The sequence below is a fragment of the Schistocerca americana genome, chromosome 3 (genome assembly GCF_021461395.2).
Source record: "Schistocerca americana isolate TAMUIC-IGC-003095 chromosome 3, iqSchAmer2.1, whole genome shotgun sequence".
Lineage (NCBI taxonomy): Eukaryota > Metazoa > Arthropoda > Insecta > Orthoptera > Acrididae > Schistocerca > Schistocerca americana.
The window spans coordinates 287,571,503-287,588,255 of record NC_060121.1 but is presented as its reverse complement, the minus strand read 5'-3'; positions in this window follow the sequence as shown (position 1 = coordinate 287,588,255).

The window sequence follows — 16,753 nt, the reverse complement described above, 5'->3', positions numbered from 1 at the left end:
TTCACAACCTGGGTCGGTGGCTTCGTGGGGTCTGCACCATACTCGGACCCTATCATCAGATTTTATCAGGTTAAATGGGGACTCACCGGGCCAAGCCACAGTTTTTCAGTCAGCTAGGGTCCAACCGATGTGGTCACGAGTCGCAGAGATGCGCTGATCTCGTGCTGTTAGCAAAGGCACTCACGACCGTCGTCTGCTGCCGTAACTCATTAACGCCAAATTTCGCTGCACTGTCCTAACAGATACTTTCGTCGTATGCCCCACATTGATTTCTGCGGTTATTTCACGCAGTTTTGCTTGTCTGTTAGCACTGACAACTCCGCATTTGCGCCGCTGTTCTCGATCATTAAGCAAAGACCGTCGGCCGTCGTGACTGGCAATGTCTCGGCACATTGTTGGCATTGTAGATCTCGAAAGATCGGATTCCCAAATGATTTCCGAAATGGAATGTCCCATGCGTCTAGCTCCAACTCCCATTCCGGGTTGGAAGTTGTGAATTCCCGTGGAGCTACTACAATCAGGTCGGAAGCCTTTCCACATGAGTCTCCTGAGTACAAGTGGAAGCACCGCCAGTACAGTAGCCTCTTATGCCCTGGGCACGCGATACTACCGCTATCTGTATATGTGTATATCCCCATCCCATATATTGTCATTATCTGCAAAAACATTTCAAATCACGCGAGAATTTGTAGTTCCATCAACGGGCAGCCAACAACGTTCTCCAGCGATGTGCAAATTCACTGCATTACTCAGAGCAAAGATACGTTTTCGTCGTTTAGTAAACCAACTCAAAACAAATTCAGTTACGAAGCAGCAGCGGACTATTCTTTTCACCAAGATGAGACCATATTTCACAGGATTTCAAAACCAATTGGAAAGACTTCCATGCCACACTTATCACCTTAAAGTAAAGGAAGGAGAACTGTTTTACTCACCCCATCCCGCTGCACAAACAGAAGGCAGTTGAAAAATAAACTGCACAATGTTACTGTGGGGACACATCCGATGTTTCAGTAGTACAAACAATAACGTGGTATTAGAAGCTAATAAACTGGGAGGGGGGGGGGGGGGGAAATTAAGTTGGTGGCAGACGCTATGTGCCTTAATCAAGTGTTCGCTACTGAAAGAGACGATCCAGAAGCCGTGGAGGACCTGTTGGGACGGTTTTAGGGGCTAAGTATTTCACCACACTTAATGCGATCGTGTCGTATTCGCAAATTCCGCTTTTGGAATGTCCCATGAAATATACGGCATCCCCAGTCAACGACAACAACTGAGAATAAAAAGTTCCGCAAATTGTATTAAATCAAAGTGTCACTACGTTCGATCAAGCTTCAGTTTTGGTTTTGGGCATATCAAAACATTCATGCAAATTACACGAGAAAGCAATCATGCACTGATTCATCACTATCAAAGCGAACTCGTCGGAGAGTTTCTTTAAGTTTTGTTAACAGATGAAAATGCGATGGACCCAATTCGGGACTGTATGGAGGATGATCGATGGCAGTGAACCCAACGCGTCGAATTCTTGCAAATGTCGCAGCGGATGTATTTGATGTGGTATTGTCATGCTGAATGAGAGGGTGCTGCATGTGAGGACAAACTCTTCGAACTCTAAACTCGATTACAGCGCACTGTTTTTTACGTAGTGACATAGTTACATTTCACACCGCCTAATATGTAGACATGATGAATAAAGATGTAGAATGTTAATAACTTTTTTGTTTTAAAAGCCTTAAGAATTTTCACACAAAAATACGTAGGCACTACTTTTCAACACGCCCTCATAGTTATTTCTGTATAATGAGTAAATTTACTATCACAGAAACTACTCTTGATCATATAAACATTACAAACATTTCGCCTTATAGACAAAACACATCCGATGAACATGCTGGGCAAATGAATCGAATTTTGAACACTTTTCTATAAAGAGCCAATAACTCAAATTTTCGTTCAGTAACGTCATATGGAATGACGTTCTGCGTTAACTCGTCTTTGAGAAAGGACGTCTTCATTGCACAAAAATGAGCTGTAAGAATAATACTTGCCGCTCACCGACGATCATCTTGTAAGCCATCTGTTTAAGGAGTTGGGCATTCTCACTATTGCTTTACAATATATGTATTCCCTCATGAAGCTTGTTGTAAATAATACACTGCAATCAAAAGGAATAATGAGCTACATAACTACAAAACCAGAAGGAAAAATTACATTAATTACACCACATTGTCTTTAGCGCGAAAATTGGTACACAATGCTGCAACAAAAGTTTTTGATCACTTAGACAATGATATAAAATATCTAGCAAACAACAAAGTAACATTCGATAACAAACTAAGAACGTCTCTCCATCCACAGAAAAATTTCTGTTACTGTAATGCGTAAACGGTGGTAGGTAGGAATTACTGACTTACATCTATGTATCTTTTCCCTCTCGTAAAAATAAATAAATGGATAAATGAAATAAAGGCTTAGAACTGTTCAGAATATAACCACACGCACAAATTAATTTGCGATGTGAATATAAAACGACTCGTTCCACGTCATTGCGATCTTTCGTGCTAAACGATCCGTGAAACATGTAACTAACTATCTAAAATGAACGTTGCATGGAACGTGGCATAACAAATCCTGATCCCAAGTTCTGGATGGAAACTTATTTCCTGGAACCTGAAAGAAATCTACTAGAATAATCTAAGAAATCTCACACTGTCAAAAAGTCTACACGACGTGAAAAGTAATTATCAGGGAAGTAATGATCGTGCTGGATGCACCGGCCAGTTCTCATTGCTGAAAGATGTATAAATGCTTAGGTGCAGGGATCCTCGATGTGAGTCATTATAAAACTGTAAATTTATACTCAGTTTGATAAAAGGACGATGCTTAAATAAATGCCAAAGTTTTTTATCGCTTGATAATCACTGAACTCCAAAAGATACAATTAATTTACAAGAAACGCCATGACTAATGTTACAAGAATCAGCTGGTATCCATGTCACAATGAGACAAAGATTTCGTTTACAAAGCATTCGTGAAACCAACGAAAAATGCAAGAAATAATGGGTGAATAAAGATTGTATGTACTCAGATCGATTACGAATCTAATGTACTGTATAGAAAAAACAGAAACTAGTCTACATTAATCGAAACTCCATGTCCCGCTTTGTTAATCATATTATCTCAGTACAAGCAAGAATTCCTCGTTTCAGAATCGTTTGCCAAGCTCGTTTCTGTAGCAAAATTCCTTTCCGGCACAAGTGCACTGGAAACCGCTGTAGAAGATATTTACTGAAATCTCCCACATACAAACACGAACTGCTTCATCCTCTGATATTTCAGAGCAGTCACGTTTTCTCTTACCACATCATAACGCAATCGAGGCATCAAGAGATTAGAAGCCAGAACCGAAGACGAATCTTTCTTCGTCATCAAAACCACAGGCCACGCTGTTCCAAAATCCGCCTTTACATCCCATGTTCAGAGCTCCACTCTGCCTAAGTTAAGACAATACAGTGTAGCAGAACATGAGTGACTACACGGATAATTGACTAGTGGGCATAGATATCGCCACAAAAAGCTTCTCTCGAATAACAGATGCGTAAAACATGATACACGGAAATCGGCAATAATAACATAATATTTTCGACATAAATGATAGAATTAACAGCAATAAAATCAAAACTTCCTACATTTTTCATGTAAAACGCTACAAACGGTTTGACATTAAGACGTACACTGAGATTCTGAAGACAATTGGTTTTACGTTATGTCTACCATGGCTGTGCCGGCCGAAGTGGTCGTGCGGTTAAAGGCGCTGCAGTTTGGAACCGCAAGACCGCTACGGTCGCAGGTTCGAATCCTGCCTCGGGCATGGATGTTTGTGATGTCCTTAGGTTAGTTAGGTTTAACTAGTTCTAAGTTCTAGAGGACTAATGACCTCAGCAGTTGAGTCCCATAGTGCTCAGAGCCATTTGAACCATCTACCATGGCTGTGGAAAACTAGAATAGGAAAGACAGATTGACATCATCAAATAGTCGCGACTACACTGCCTGAAAAAAAGTGAAGCACCCATGAGACATTGTCAGATGTCACTGTAACTTCTTATACCTACACACCGTCGGTGCGTAGATGCATGATTAGAGCTGGAATTCTCCGTGAGAGGTTACCACGGCTGTTAGGGTACGTAAGCGACGCTAACAGCGTTAGAGATATTGTGAGATCACTGTGGAGGGCACAGGGCTGCCATGTACGCGTGTGAGACAGCCTTATCAGCACCTGACAGTGTTTGAAATAGATCGTATTGTAGGCCTACATTTGGCCGGCTGGTCGAATCGCGCAATATCAGTTTAGTGCGGCTTCCGGTTGTCACAGAAGCGCGATGTTTGACTGACGTTCTGTTTCATCGTGCACCATTGGACGACTGTGTTTGGAGTGATGCCAGCTGCTGGTGAATAGCGTCGCACTGTGTTCGTCGAAGAATCGAAGTTATCTACTAACCCAGATGACCATTGTTGGCGAATATAGCGATAACTTTGGGAGAGGTCCCGTTCTTTCAACTCTTTGAAGAGGTGGTGGCGGTGTCATGACAAGGGGAGCCGTGGGTGTGACTTCACGTCATGGTTGGTGGCAATTGAGAGAAGTCTGACAACTCAACGGTGCATCACGGTTACCATGCGTCCACGCAACAGTATCGTGGTGCCATTTCTCTTTCGGAAGTTGCTCGTCCACACGGGGTAGGTGTCTCTACGAACTGTCTGCGCGATGTTGAGGTACTTCCGGGGCCAGCAGGATACTCGGGTCTGTCCCCGACAGAACACGTGTGGGACCAGCTCGGACATCAGTTAGGTCCAGGATATCAAGGACCGCTAATAAAATTTTGTGGGCCACGTTGTCTCAGAAGTGGATTCAATCGCTTCATAATACCCTGGCCAACTATGTCAGTGAATGCATCCAGGACAGAGAGGGTGCAACACCATGCTGATAAGTAGCCTTGTAATTCCCAGACCTTTGTGAATTAGAGTCTGGTTTCCAATCTATAACATCACACTCCATCTCAACGCATGAACCTTCATTTCGTTTCCTCCTCCCCTTGTTAGTGTTTCACTTTTTTTTTTATCAGGCAATGTATACAAATGCAGCACTCTCATCTCTAGGGGGTTCTGATCTACAGCATCTGCATTGACGTCTATCTGAGGGATTTCCTCCTTGTTTGTCGGGACGCACTGTTATTGGTAGGGACAGGAAAATTTCGCGGAAACAATAACGCGAAAAATAAAGCAAAATTAGGTTTTTTAACAAAATAGCGCTAAATCACAGATTTTTACGAGATACAGCGAAATTTGTAATATTGTCGTATAAAGGTGTTATAAATCACGTAGATTACTAACATTCGTAATTGATCGTTATGAAATGCCGAAACTGCATTTTGTGTTATAATTTCCTCAAGGCTGAGTGAGGTCCATGAATGATCCTAAAACGATAGTTCGTTTCTAACGCTACGAACTTCGATGTGAGGATGAAAACAGCATCAAAATTATCAAAAAAGCGCTGAACTAGTAAACTACAGTACCGAATTCGACAAAAACATCACAGAATTTGGCAAAGCACGGACTCCGAATTTAGTAAAAAAAATAGCACCGGATTTCGCAAAAAGCGCTGATTTTGGCAAAAATATCGTAAAATTTGGCAAAAGAAAAGACACTCAACTTGACAAAAAATAACGAATTTCACGAACAAAACATCGAATTTGGGGAAAAGAACAGCATCGAATTTGGCGAAAAAAGGGCACAGAATTGTGGGCAAAAAGTGTACCGAATCTGACAAACAAACACTTAATTTGGTTAAAAATAGCACCGGGTTTGGTAAAAAAATAACAGCGAATTTGGCAAAAAAATGACGCTGAATTTGCCAAAAAAACACGAACTTGGCAAAATAAAGAAATCAAATGTGTCAAAAAAGTAATACGGGATTTAGCGATGCAACACAAAATGTGGCAAAATTAGCAAGTCATTTTGAAAAATAACACCAAATTTGGCAAAGACTGACTTTGACAAAAAATGACACCAACTTTGACAAAATACCGCACTGCATTTGGCCGTAAAATAAAACCATTTTTCCCGTTTCTAGTTATTGGTTGTTACGCACATAAGCACACAATTACCTCTTTTAAGTCATCAGCTTTTTGTAACACTTCTGAACAAAACTTGCTTTCTCATGAAGCTAAGCTGACCGAACATAGAAATTTTGCATGTGACGTATTTTATTAGCATAACTTCGACAAAAATTTCTAACTAGTCGAATAAACGGACTAGACTAAGAAATTTATCCCTAAAAATAATCTGAAATGAAAAATCTGTTAGAGAATTTTGGGATCACGTCTCGCGATTGCGATTTATGACCTCTGCAGGAAGCAATGTGGATCTGGCAATCAATGTTCATGTGAACCCGGCTCGCTCTCTCCGTCCATGAGACCCTAAAGGCAGTGGATACCGGCGCCCATGTTGACTTCTGGAAGGTGGTGAATACACTTACGCACTCTCGCCTAGTGGAGAAAATAAGAGCGAAAGTAAGATCAGGCGAGTTCCTTGAGTGGATTGAAGAGTTCGTAGCAACTAGAACAAAGAATGGCAATTTTCACACGTAACAGTCGATTTGCTTTTTAAACGATGGAGTGTTATAGAACCACTACTGTTCACAGTATATGGGATTACAACGGAAGTTTGAGGATACTGATTACGGATAATGCTGTCTTACATGCTGAATACAAAAGGCTATAATGTGGCGAAATGCAGGAAGACCTGTGGAAAAACGACGCTTGGTGCAAGGACTGGCGATTCGTTTTCAACGTAAACAAATGTTTTGATATTTTTATTGCAATCTATTGTCGCATTTGTGTTTGTAATGATTAGCGGTTCCTTTCATTATAGAACAGCTTCAAATCTATTGTAGTTTTAAAGAAAAACGTCAGTTATACGTGTAATGCTCATCCCCGTAAAGTCACATATGAAGTGTCTGTAACTACGTAAATTTGAAGAGATTCTAAAATGGAATGAAACCGGCAAATTATAAACACAAATGCGACCGACAGCACTAAAAGATATCAAAGTAATCGATATATATATAGGCTAAGCTTTCATATGTAAATGAAACATATTTGACATGAACTGGCAAGAAGATCAGTTAGTGTATGATTACACTATTGCCGAACACAGTGGGAACAGTCACATTTATTAAATATCTGGAAGTACGTATCGGAGCCTTTGAAAGTGGGATGGCCATATAAAAGTAGTAGTAGGAGGGGCGGATGCTACACTGAGATTCATTGGAGGAAACCTAAGGAAGTGTAGTCCACCCACTATGGAGGTCGCTTACAAAACCTTTCTTAAAGCCATACTTCAGAGATGCTCGTCAGCCTAGGTTCCTAATCGGATAGACGTGATGGAGAAGGTAGGGATCCAAAGAAGAGCAGTGCTTTTCCTTACGGTTTAGTTTAGTAGGCGCGAAAGATGCACGGAGAAGCTTAGCTAACGTCAGTGGCAGACACTACGACAAATGCGTTGTACGAGTACATCACGATTTGATATACTGTTAAAATTCCAGGGGTGTACGTTCCTAAAAGAGTCAACCAACATATTGCCTCCATCCTCGGATATTTCACGGAAATACAGTGAAGGCGTAGACAGATTAGAATTCACACGGAGATCGACCAGCAAAAATTTTTCCCGTGCAAAATTCGCAATTGGAACAAGGAAAGGGGAAGGTGAGTGACGAGAGTACTTTGCACGTGAAGGATCTTTCGGCGCACGCCACAAGCTTGCTTGCGTGGTATAGATGTATACGCCAGTGCATATGTAGATAAAGATGTGAAGTTCGACAATACCTGAATGCCAGGTATTTGTATAAGAGTATTTTAAGTATTGTGAAAACACTAACAATACACACTTCAGTATGTATTCTTATAAAACCTTCTATTGTGTTTGTGTTAAGACTTGTTCACGAATATCAGTAATTTTTTTTTTTTTTTTTTTTTTTTTTTGCCGGTTATTTCTGGTGGGCCAACGGACTTGCCACAATGGTAACACAGGTTCCCGCCAGCTCTCGGGCTGGGTTAGCACTTGGATGGGTGACCATCCGGTCTGCTGAGCGCTGTTGGCTAGCGGTGTGCACTCAGCCCTTGTGGGGCAAACTTGATCAAGAAGTAGCGGCTCCGGTCTCGGAAACTGTAAAAAGGCCGAGAGAGCGGTGTGCTGACCACATACTCCTCCATATCCGCATCCGGTGACACCTATTGACTGAGGATGACACGGCGGCTGGTCGGAACCGTTGGGCCTTCATGACCTGCTCGGGCGGAGTTTAGTATAGTCAGTTGTTCGTAGATTGAGTGGTAGTGTGACATTTAGATGCACAACTCTTTTTTCTAATTTTACATCCATGCTCTGCACACCGCTGTGAATTATTGTAGATGGCGGAAAGTATTACGACTTTTTCCGTTCCTTTCACGGATGGAGCGCAGGAAGAATTCCTCTTGAAAGGCCTCTATGTAGCCTTGTACAAGCGATCTCTATGGGTACGATACGTAGAGGGTATACGTATTTCTTATGTAGCCTACCTCAGAATAGTTTGCGTCTATCTTCAGGCGTTTGCCCGACAGTTTCTGAGGCATCTCCGCGACACTCTCAAATGAGTCTAACAAGCCTGTGACCATTCGTCTTGCCCTAATCTGTTTGACCTATTTGGTAAGGATGGCACATTTCTTCTGAGAAGAAGAGCCACAGAAAAAGCAATGTTATGCGTTTTAAAATCGTGAGCAGTCTGTCATATGGTCCTTGCATAATATTAAGCTTAGTGTTTGGTGCACAATTTTAGCTTCGCGTTTTAGTTGAAGTAATTGCGCTTGTTGTGCATTTCATTTATGTACAAATGGAAACTGACATACTAGTATTGAATATTACAGCCCACCTAATCAACTGGTAGTCAGTTCAATTTCTTGAACGATTTTTAAAATACTTTAGTTTTATACTGCGATCTCTAGCCGAGAGGGCATGAGCTGTATCCTTAACTGTGCAGCGTATTAACTCGTTTACTGATGGGACAGGCTATTCACTGACAGGGCAGCATATCCACGTTTCTAGCTATGTCTCATTTCAAAACGTAGTTCGTTAATTCTGCGATATTTCATGATCTGATAAAATAGAGGCAAGGAAATATTAATCAGGAAGCCTGTTTTCTTCGACAGACCACGTTCACCTCCGCAACACGTACACAGGCCCTTAAACAGACAGGTACCGAGTGGCTACAATTAAAATGCAGGCGCTCACAGAAGTCCAGTGTAGGCTGCAATTATCGTATGGCAGCGAAACTCGGCACGCATGCTAATTCGTTATTGTGGAACCGATTTACGCTGGAAAAATATTAGTTCCAGTTTCGCCCACAAGGTGCAAATCTGTCGTTGTATACTGTTCTATGACGATATGACATCCACGCTGTCATTTGACAAGCTATAACATGAGTGTGGTTGTTGAGATGAAAGGCCGTGTGCTGACAGTGAAACTATTTTACGTGAACGGCAACAGTTACAACGCTGCATTGAGAGAGTGTCGTCGACTGAAAGGTCTTAGGAGAGGCAGTGGCATTGAATGGTCTAAAGAAGATGATAATGAAATTCGAAAACACGGGTGGGTTTGGTGTGGCACCTGGAAGGGGAAGGCGTCCTATCCCGGTGGAAGTTATTGACGAGGTTGCTTTTGCTGTACCGAGCAGGAAAGCGAATCGGTTAGCACAATGGGCTCGCATTCGGGAGAACGACGGTTCAAACCCGCTTCCAGCCATTCTGATTTTGGTTTACGTGATGTCCCTGAATCGTTCAAGACAAATGCTGGGATGGTTTCTTCGAAAAGGCACGGCCGCTTTCCCTCTCCATCCTTCCCTAATCCGAGCTTGTGATCCGTCTTTAATGAGCTCGTTGTCAACAAGACGTTAAACACTAATCTCCTTCCCCTTCCGCTGTTGCTGTAGCTGACTATGGAGCACGTGCCATGGATAGTGCTACTGCTCGTGCAGTGTCATGACAATTGTCTGTCCCATGATCAACAGTACGGAAAGTTTTGCAGTCTGTTTCACACAGGTGCCCGTACAAGTTCTAGATAGTGGTTCAAATGGCTCTGAGCACTATGGGACTTAACATCTATGGTCATCAGTCCCTTAGAACCGAGAACTACTTAAACCTAACTAACCTAAGGACAGCACACAACACCCAGTCATCACGAGGCAGAAAAATCCCTGACCCCACCGGGAATCGAATCCGGGAACCCGGGCGTGGGAAGCGAGAACGCTACCGCACGACCACGAGCTGCGGACTTCTAGATAGTGCAGAAACTGAAACCTCATGATCCGCAGCATTCTGAATCTGCATTTTGGTTTCTGGCACGGATCGAAGTTGATCATACGTGGCCGGACAGTATTCCATGGAGTGACGAGTCACATTTTACACTACACTGCTGCAGTGGAGTGGGTAGAAGTAGGTAACTGCTGCATGTCCTATCATCTGTGAATAACTCTTGTATTCTCCTTCACATTTTCTAAAATGTTGAGAGTAGGCAATACTCTCTTAGGATTTAAAGGTTGGCTACAGCGCGCATACACAAGCTCTGGAATCTAAGATATTGTTGTCGCGCTTCGCAGCGCACGGATTAATTAGTGGCAGTTTGGAAGCCAGTGTAGGAGCCCGTCTGCTGTGGTGCGCACGTGTGTTGGGCGAGGGGTCGTCGCCGAGCTGCCGTACAGGATTTGGTATTGAGTTGATATTTTTTATAATTTGCAGCGCGCTTATTTATTTAAAGAAAAGGGTTTGTGTATGTGCGTAGCAGCAGACGGTAATTTTGATAATGATAGGAGTTGAATTCTTAAGGGAAACCATTGTTGGGTGAATAGATTAAGTATTGATTTTTGTCATTGATTTCTTTTGTAATTGTCAGGGAATTGTTTCGTTATGCATTTAATTGAGAAGTATTTTAGTCTGTCTCAAGAGAGTGATTAATTTGTAATATGGCTTTAATGCCACTGGGGGCTCATTTACATACGAAGCGATTGTTCAAAGAGCCTCTAGCGTTTTGTTAATTGAATGAGAAAGAATCGCTTTCAGAATATAGCTTTTGAAAAAAAGGAATTACGTGTTTGGGTTATCATTTATCGAGTTTAGATTTGACCAAACCCTTTCTCTTGAATTATATGTAGTTGTAGTAAGCAGCAGCAGCCGCAGCAACAGCAGGAGCCGCCATACAGAACATGCATTGCCCTCAGCATGAATAATAGGTTTTTTTATGTATTTGTTAAATAATGGAATGCAGCAGATCAAGCAGTGGCAGCAGAAAGACCAAGTAAGTTATTTGTTGCGCACAGGACCGATAAAAAAAATAAAGTTTAGGCGATCTCTGCAATAGTAAAGTTAACAAGAGTACAAGCATGAGATTTTCAGCAGAAAACACGAGATAAGAAGGTAGAGCTCGCGACTTTCAATGTTCTCGAATTTTCCTATTAATTTAAGAGAAAAGAGCTCTGTAATATTCGGGGTTATGTATGTCGACTGTAAAGGCACCCAATCTGAGGAGTGAGTTTCTTCGATTTTGCGAACATACTACAGAACAAGGGCAACGTACTGCAAGATAATCTTTTACCTGACTTCATGATTCAAAAGTAATTCAGTATTTATTTATTTATCCAAAAACTTTCCAGATGTTGAAATACATATTTCGTTAGCAAATATTTTTTCATGATTGTGTGTGCAAACAGCACATGTGTACATACACACACATACACACACACACACACACACACACACACACACACATACACAGACACACGCACACACACAAAGTCGCAAGCGTACAGAAAATTTCACAATAGTACTGCAGTAAATAAATGAATTCTAGGCTTTACCTCCAAGAGAGCTTACACTACTTGCAATAATAGATTTTGCCCTTTTTTTGTTTCAAGCTCATTTCACATTCTCTGAAACTTTTTCTACTAATCAGAAAAAGTTATCTAAGGAGCTAAACCTTACGGTTCTACTAAAGACTGATAATGATGCATAATTTTTATTAATTTATGTGAAAGTCAGTTTTAAATTTACGTCGCACTATTTGTGATGCAAGTTTTAAAAGCCGATGATCATATCGTCCTGACATATTGAAAGGACCCTGTTCCAGCCCACCTGTTTCTGTAATACTTAACGTACTTTCAATCAGTGTAGCAGTTTACTCGTCTGATATCTGTTTTCGCAAATCTTAGCTGGGAGGAAGATTGCGTAGGGAACCATCTTTCATTGATATTTACTTTTGATGTTTCACCTCACCAACCTGTCTTATCCGTTTACCATAATCCCCACAACGGAGGAAGGATGGAAGGAAGATCAGGTTTAATGTCCCGTCAACATCGAGGTCATTAGAGACCGAGCACAAGCTCGGATAGTGTCAAGGATGAGGAATTAAATCGGCCGTGCCCTTTCAAAGCGACCATCCCGGCATTTGCCTGGAACGATTTAGCGAAGCCACAGAAAACGTAAACCCAGACTGTAGGCGCGGGTTTGAACTGTCGTCCTCCAGATTGCGCCCACAGTGTGCGGATGTGTGGATAATTCGATGTGCACACGAAGCAATAGTTGTCAGGACAATTGTTCTTATTTCTCCTTGTGGAGGATTGGGAACTTTCGACTGACTCTATTTTCAAACCTGGCTCGTGTCCTGACGTGGCCGGATACAACAGACGTCCCGTTTTTTTTTTTTTTTTTTTTTAAAGCACGCCTTGCAATTGGTCAATCAAACAGACGGAGAGAATTTTGAAAAATTCCACTGAACTCAGTTTATAAACTTGTCAGGTGAGCAGGTATGAGACCAGAACAACGAATTGCCTCTTTTAGCATTAGTTGTTGGTGACTGGCCGTACACAGCTCCACTCTGAAACATCGCTCCAGACAACGACGTCGGAGGTGCTTTCTAAAAATCGGCACTCTACCTGTGTCGGCGTTATGAGCAGGACGTGCTCTTACTAGCGCGTCAGCTGTATTTTCATTTTTGGATGGGATCCATTAGTCATTTCGCTTTGCAATGTAGCGATCATTGCATTACATAAATTCAACAACCACGAGAATTAATGCTCTTTGGTATCGTGTGAAATGAATATTTACTTACTTCTGTTGTTTTCCTGTCTGCAGACCATGAGTATGATTTCTGGGTAGAGCTGTCATCCTGATAATCAATGTACTTTTTACTGAGTAGAGCGGTTACCTGGAGCTGTTCCCGCATTTACATGTGCCGATTTTTAAAATATTACCATGTTTTTTGGTAGGCTGATTTTGAAGTTATCGTGCACCTACAGTAGGATATTGTCATTGTGTCCTACTCAGATGAATAGATGGAAGCCAGGGGAAGCGTTGATAGATCGGAATTCGTTGGATTTATTACAGCTTCAGCCAGTTTGGTGAACGTAGTTGCTAGTTCTCTTCTGATGTATTGGTAATGGCATTTTTTGCTGGCGTGCGTATCACGCATTCCGCCTTTCCGTATCTTACGGTTAGGTAGTACAGGTGCTTCGGTACTGAGAGTGTCAGAGCTTATTGCATTCACAAGAGCATCCATATCCTATTGTCTCCATATGTTGCTGATAGAATAAAGTCGAAAATGTTTACTATAAATACCCCCTCCATCTCCCACCCCATAAGAAACCGTATAAATAAGACGGCTCTGCTTTTGGTAAACTATGAGTAGATCGAGACGAGAAATCTTACAAGCTAATAAACTTTACTTTCATGATAGACAGTTCACGCTACGTTTTCTTCCCTTGTACACTCTGCCGCTATCCAAAAGCCCATGAGATCATTATTAGAAAGAACCCCGCTTGAGAAATGACTCACAAGTATTTAACGAATCAAATTCCCTGGAACGTCGCGCTCAAATCTCAATAATTGTTTCCATTACGTTTTTCAAATCATTTTTTGACTGGAACATAAGTAAATTTCTTTTAACGACTTCACATGAGACTGCACACTTTGGAATTCAGATACAGAGAGGCGCCGGCCGGTGTGGCCGTGCGATTAAAGGCGCTTCAGTCTGGAACCGCCTGACCGCTACGGTCGCAGGTTCGAAACTTGCCTCGGGCATGGATGTGTGTGATGTCCTTAGGTTAGTTAGGTTTAATTAGTTCTAAGTCCTAGGCGACTGATGACCTCAGAAGTTAAGTCGCATAGTGCTCAGAGCCATTTGAACCATTTTACAGAGAGGCATTGCTTTTTCCTGATAAGAAGCACAGTAGCTTCCCAAAGATCATGGTATATGGCAGAAAGTGCATTATGAAAAATAATAAATCATGCACGAATGAAGATCAAGTATAGTAAAAGGCAGATAACCTTTTAACTCACAATGGACATCTTCAATACAACAATGATATTTGCCTTTTATCATGTCCATGCATGTTGAAGTTTTAAGTTCTTTGTACTACAGAAAAACAACATGGCTACTATATGAACGAAGTTAGAAGTGTCCAGTTTAATAGAGCTAGCGTTGCGGTTTTACCTTCGTCCACTTTCGAAAACAAACTGTGTGATCTCTGAGCCAAAGCATCTGACAACCGCCACTGGAGAGCACTGTAGTCATATACCACAACGAGAAAGACGTTCTGTGTGATGAACTAGCTCATTTCATTGCCCGAACCACAATGAAACCACGTCTGGCAGGTTTTCGTGATGAGAAACACATCCTGTGTCACGATGGGTTTAATGTCTGCCTTATACACTGAAGAGCCAAAGAACATGGTACACCTGCCTAACATCGTGTAGAGCACACGCGAGCACCCAGAAGTGCCACAACACGACGTGGCATGGACTCGACTAATGTCTGAAGTAGTGCTGGACGGAAATGACACCATGAATCCTGCAGGTCTGTCCATAAATCCGTAAGAGTACGAGCGGGTGGAGATCTCTTCTGAACAGCACGTTGCGAGGCATCCCAGATATGCTCAATAATGTTCATGTCTGGAGAGTTAAGCGGCAAGCGGAAATGTTTAAACTCAGAAGAAAGTTTCTGGAACGACTCTGTAGCAGTTCTGGATGTGTCGCCTTGTCCTGCAGGAATTTCCCAAGTCCGTCGCAATACACAATGGAAATGAATGAATGCAAGTGATCAGATAGGAAGCTTATGTACGTATCACCTGTGGGAGTCATACCTAGATGTGTCAGGGGTCCCGTATCACTCCAGCTGCACATGTCCCAGCTCATTACAGAGCCTCCACCAGTTTGAACAGTCCCCTGCTGACTTGAAGGGCCCATGGATTCCTGAGGTTGTCTCCCATACCCGTACACGTCCATCCGCTCGATACAATTTGAAACGAGACTCGTCCGACCATGTAACATGTTTTCAGTCATCAACAGTCCAATGTCGATACTGACGGACCCACCAAGTCATTAAGGCTCCATTATGTTTCGTTGATCGGTCCGCATTGCTGGCACTTGTTGATGGCCCAGCTTTGTAATCTGAAGCAATTTGCAGAGGGTTGCACTTCTGTCACGTTGAACGATTCTCTTGAGATGTTGTTAGTTCCGTTGTTGCAGGATCTTTTTCCGGCCACAGCGATGTCGGAGATCTGATGTTTTAACGGATTCCTGATATTCACGGTACACTCGTTATACGCTCATACTGGAAAATCCCCACTTCATCGCTACCTCGGAGATGCTGAGCCCCATCGCTCGCGCGCCCACTGTAACACCGCATTCAAACTCACTTAAATCTTGATAACCTGACATTGTATCAGCAGTAACCGATCTGTCAACTGTGCCAAGCACTTGTTGTCTCATATAGGCGTTGCAGACCGCAGCGCCGTATTCGGCCTGTTTACATATCTCTGTACTTGCATACGCATGCCTATACAAATTTATTTGGCGCTTCAGTATAGTTTAAAGCCTTCCTAACAGCGATGTATCATGCATTTAGTATTAACAATGGGAGTGTGTCAGTCATTGATATCCATCAATGACGTGATTACCTGTTACAATTTAAGTTAAATTTTCCCAGACTTGTCCTGCACCATTTTTTTTTTTTCAGAAGGATTGTTCGAAAAATGTAGATGCATTTTAATAGTAGGTGTGGAGAATCACAGAAACTAGTCACTATTTAGCTTATTAGGGAATCCATAAATTCCTTTTAAGAGAAAATACGATGTGTAGTAAAGGAGTTTTGGGTAAGAGTGTACAGTTAAGGAAAAGTTGTGGATATGTGGGTGTTATGTGGCAGTTTATGCCCAGTTCGTTACACAACATATTTTATGTTGTAATATGCACACTGCAGTAGTCAGTATAATAGTTTATGACATCAGAGCTGTAGACGGCAGACACTACTGTCAGTGATTACACAGTTTATTACTTCTTCTATTTTCCTTTTATTACGCTGATGGAGACCTGTTATTTTCTGCACACTTGAAGAGATAATTCTAGTTGGCTCGCACAATGCGAAAGCAGTACCAGAGAACGCCATAAACATGTTCATAGCTGAAAGCTGATCAGAATTCGTTACGTCCCATCTCAGCACAGCAGGTGGCTCTGGTATGTAACTCAACTGTGGAAGACGCCAGAGGAGTTCCTTTTGAAAAGATAACTTGTGAAGCAAGATGTAGCGGTCAGAATGGGGGAAGCATGAGACTAGACATTTCTCACACATTACTCCTTTAAACAATGTTCGCTTGAACTCATAGTAACAGAGAATATGA